General features: G+C 32.2%; 1 pseudogene; it reads right to left on the minus strand.

The window, feature by feature from the left end:
* Positions 1–610: 610 nt before the first annotated feature.
* LOC115858158 (transmembrane protein 135 pseudogene) lies at positions 611–4,750 on the minus strand (annotated as a pseudogene).
* Positions 4,751–5,227: the final 477 nt, after the last annotated feature.

Consider the following 5,227-nt stretch of genomic DNA (forward strand, 5'->3'; position numbering starts at 1 on the left):
GCATTTATCCAAACAGTATGACCCGTCTTTGCATCCTGAAGTAAGAATGGCCACTTTCTCCAATTAATTTGCTCTATACTAAATAAAGCAGCATTGTCTGTGAAGAGTTACTCCATACCTATAACATTTCACTAGTATAGTTACCAATTCAGAAGTTAAAAAAAAAAAAACAGACCAAATCCATGTATCTGTGATCCTTTGTATCCTAAAATGTAGAAATATTCTTAGTTTTAACCAATAATTATATTGGAATGAAGTAAAACATCTTTTAGAGTAATTTTGAGTATACTCTTATTTGTTACTACATTTCTACATAAAGTATTTAAGATTGCTTGTGGACATAATTTAATCTATAATATATCATAATGTCAACCATTACAGTGATCCAGAATGAGATTCTGGCTATAGAGCGAGCTTAATTATTAAGCAACACTTTCCTAAAAAGCTTCTGTATTTCTGATTGGTAAGAAAAACAAACAACAAAAAGAGCATCTCTCATTGAAATAACACTGACGTTCAAGCTCAGGCCCCCTTCTTTGTGTTCAACATAATTAACTGTCTAGGAAAAAATAATGAAACATTAAGTCACATTAACAAGTTACAGTCATCTTCAAGGAAACTCGATGGACAATTCTGGTGTTACAGTTGTGTATCTTGGATCTAACCTAGGGATGAAGTCCTGAAAGTGTTTAGATGCACCAGTACCAAAAACATCAAGGACTTTTCGGTTCATGACGGCAAATCTGCCCTTGGTGAGCCTTAAAAGGAACTTCCAGTAAGATTGTCTCAAGGTATGAACTTCCATGACAGCTGCCTGGAAGCAAATTGCTGTAGAGATGGAATAGATGATAGTGTCTGCATGGTGAAAATAGGGAACCTTTCCTGCTTCAATGCCTTTGAAATACATTGTCTCTACCAATTTGGAAGCTAAATACATGGAAATTGTGCTTTTATAAAACATCATTGATATTCCCACCAAAAATCCAGCTATAATGGCATGCAGTTCATCATCCAGATTTCTGACCCAGAGCAAGAAGCAACTAGTACCCTTGTATATACTAACAAAAGAGCCCAGAAAAGCTCTGAGCTGGAAGTTTTCTTTATTGTAGAAGAGAGAAAGTAGCCGGAATGGCTGTGTAAACAGATGCCTAAATGCAGAGGGAATCCAGAGGCAGCACTGGATCAAGTATCCCATGCTAAACATTCTGATGAAAACTTTAATGCAACAAGAGATGCAATTATCCTCATAGTGTTTGCAACATCAATGCCTTGGTCCATGCTTACATACTGAAACCACAAGCTTCCTGACTAGAGCAATTATATTCATTCCTCTTGGTTTTTCCTCATGTTTCTCAGTCTTTTGTTCCACTTTTGCATATGCCGCCTCTGGTGAATAAGAATGTGTGGGAATTTCTTCCTTCCCAACAATGAACCTAAGTGTAGAGAATGTAAATCCTTTCAAACAGTCCTTGCACCCACGCAGGAACGTTTTGCTAAAGGGTTGACTAGTGGTAGAGGCTACCAGTTGTCTCCCAATATCTGTTCTCACTTTCTTCTCGTAATAGACCCCATGAACTAAAGCTGGGCAAATGGGTTGCCAAAACTATATTTTCCAGCTTTTTTTGCAGTTAGGTGTGACCAGGGAAATGTAAGGAAAATGGTAACAAAACTTCTGTGAAGACTGGAATTTGGATGCAATATCTAGAACTAGAACAGATATCTTGCACAGCAAGGTAAAAGCCACATGTTAAAGATGGTAGAGCACAGAAGGAGCTTGGGTCCCTAAGGGAGCTTGGGTCCCTAAGGAGACCAGAGTCACCATATTCGTCATAGTCTGCCAATATTTTTTTGAGAGTGAAACAAATTTCTATCTACAAATTTCTATCTTGAGTAAGCAGCTATAATTTGAGATTTCCTGTTACTCATAATTGGACCTAATTTTAACTGAGAATGACTCAGCAGTACTGTTAGAGAAATAGGACTCTATTTTATCTGTTTATTTGTTCTCTTTTCCCAGTATAAGTGATTTTCCATTAGCATTATCAACGGAGTTTTTCAAGATAGTAGATTACTATTGAAGGCGAGGGTGGCAACTCAAATTTTCTTGGAATATTTGGTAATCATATTTCTAGAGCACATGTCCATACAAAGCTACTGATATTTTTTAACTGGCGGGAATATTTCAGAACTAATTCACACTCTTATTTGCATACACATACACAATACCTTATTTTGCTTGATTCAGTGAAGCAAAATACTTTTTTATTTATAAGTTAATAATTACTCCAGCAGTAACTAAACTATAATTACTAGCACAGAAAGTTAGCTAGGTACCATGTCTCCACCATAAAACTGTAAAATGTTTGAATTAGAAGATATCTTAGTAAACATCTAATTCAACTCTTTCTTCTTTTTAGATGAAGATGTTCAGAGGTACAAGGTAAAAATTACAAAATTACAAGATTATTTATAAAGCAGTGATACAAAAAAGCACCAATTATTATTCTCTAGCACATTTATTGTAACCAGTAAGAACCACTTTATCAGCTTGGAATATTAAATGAATGACATTTCCTTTCCTTCTTTTTTTTTTTTTTTTTAAATTACTGAAGATCCTACTGTCTTTGTTAGTAGGAAGGCCATCAGCCTTCTTTTCAATTGCTATAGAACTTCATGATCATACTCAGCTCTCAGATTTTACTTAGATCTCACTACTGGGAGAAGATTAGAGAACCTGATCAACTCACCCACCAGTTTCACATTTTCACATTTTCTCTTTGACACATGGGTTCTTGATTTTACATGTAACATATTTTATATTGTCATAAGGATTTCAGTGATACTTAGTTTATCTAAAATCACTGTAAAATTAGTGACAAATCACATTTGAAAATGCAAAATTCATATTTTACTTAGTAAGGTGTAAGAAAGAATTCCATTTACATTTATTTAATGCAAGCATAGTTCTTGGACTCCTCCTTAACAGTAAGATACAAAATAATTTAGATACTGTCTTAAGGCTGACTTTAGGAATCTTTGGAACCTTCTGGGATCTATCTTTTCTAACTTCCCTAAAGGACATCTTTCTAAGAGACTGCTTTACAAAAAAATCTACTTATGCACACAATCCTTTAAGTAGATGGTAGTCATACTTTAATTTAATTCATTATACCACTGCTAATGCATTGATCTTTTGTCTGTTTCTGTGTAAGTTAACTTATTTTGATATTTTATGTCATGAATCACTATAGGAATTTAATTAAATTGATATATTTACTGTGCTATAATTGCCACTAAAGTATTGTAAATGTCAGGCTACTCTGCTCTCATCCCAGATCATGACTGTAAATAAGATGCTGCAATTCAGATTCTGTTCTTTATCAAGAGATGTGTACAAAAAGAAATAATCTATTTTGACCCAAAATCTGGAATTTGAATTTTACCTTTCACATAGAAATGAAAAATAATTCCACAGAATATTTGATAAATTACCTATAATTATTTTTTTCAATTTTTTCTAATGTTCCAATGTTTAATGCTCTTCTGTGTTCATGATCCGATCATTGATAAACTGCCTGTCAGTAGCTGTGCTACTCAGTTTTTTGGACTCTAATTTATTCAGCACTTTTTTGAACATAAGTTAGTTTCATTTCCATTTTCACTAAGAGTATTTTCAAAATCTGATAATTTAGTTTTAAAAGTTTCATACTACATATTATCAATATAAAATTCCTATAAAAATGAAATATCGCATTTAGCAAATTCATCATCTGAACACACAGGAGCTATGATTGTACACCTTGAGGTATTTATCAATGTGGCAGCATAGATACTATATGATGGAATTAACTGGCCAGAGTATTTAAGATAAATAAACTTGCATTTAATAATGGAACACACTATTGATACTTAGACTGAAAAGTAACATGTTACTTTGTATAATAAACATGTTACTTTGTATAAAAAATATGTTTAAATATTTTGAATGTTTAATATTTTTTTTTTATTTAAAGTCATATTAGTTTAAATCAACCACCTATACCAAAGGTCATATTTACTTACCATTATATGCAAAATTAACTTAATTCCTTCCAAAAATAGACAGACTATAAGCAAGCAAGTTGGGCATTAATAAGTGTTAATTTATTGACATATAAAGCTTTAATTAACACTTTAATATCAAAAACTATTTAATATCCTAAAATTTGGGAGCAAATTAATTCAATACTAGATTAATGAATAAACACTTAAATAAATTTTTGGATTTAAAGTTCTATAAAATAGTTTATTTCTTAAATGTAGAAATCTATTTTTTATATTATTCTGAAATTTTTTGGTTATATTTATATACTTCATAGTTTAGAACAGTGTTAGACTTATAGAAAAATCTGAAGATAGTATAGAGAGTTCCTACATAACTCACACCCAATTTCCCCCATTCAAACATTTTCCATTAATATGGTACACAATTAATGAATCAATACTGATCTATTAATATATATCTTAGTATCTTATGTTAGTATGCTCACAATTAGTGAATCGGTATTGAAACATTATTATTATTATTAATTCATGTTCGTACTTTATTACTATTCCCTTATTTTTTATCTAATGTCATTTTTCTGTTCCAGGATCCCATCCAGGATATTATGTTAATAGTCATCCTGTCTCTGTATTCACCTCTTGGCTGTTCTCAAACATTCCTTGTTTCGGAGGACCCTGATAGGTTTGAGTAGTACTAACCAGGCATTTTGCATAATATTCCTCAAGAGGAATTTAATGTTTTCCTCACGATCAGACTAGTGTTACAAGTTTTGGGAAGAAGACCACAGAGTTAAAGTGCCATTTCCATCATGTTTTATGAAGGGTAAATACTATCAACATGATCAATCATTGTTAATGTTGACCTTAATCACGTGACTTAGTTAGTATTTGTCAGCTTTCTCCACTGTAAAGTTACTATGCTTCCCTATTTTAATTCTGTACTCTTTGAAAGGAAGTCACTATGCATAGCCTACATTTAAGGAATTGGGAGTTATGCTCCACCTACTTGAGGGTAGAGTATCTATAGAAATTATTCAGAATTTTTCTGCATTGAAAATTTGTCTATTCTTGTTTGCATGTTTGTTCAATCATTTATTCAAATCAGAATGGGAGAAAGCTTAATTTAAATTGATAACATCTAGTACCAATGGTAACTATTGAAATGGAGGGAATATTCAAAAAT

The sequence above is a fragment of the Globicephala melas genome, chromosome 5 (genome assembly GCF_963455315.2).
Source record: "Globicephala melas chromosome 5, mGloMel1.2, whole genome shotgun sequence".
In the NCBI taxonomy this organism is placed as follows: Eukaryota; Metazoa; Chordata; class Mammalia; order Artiodactyla; family Delphinidae; genus Globicephala; species Globicephala melas.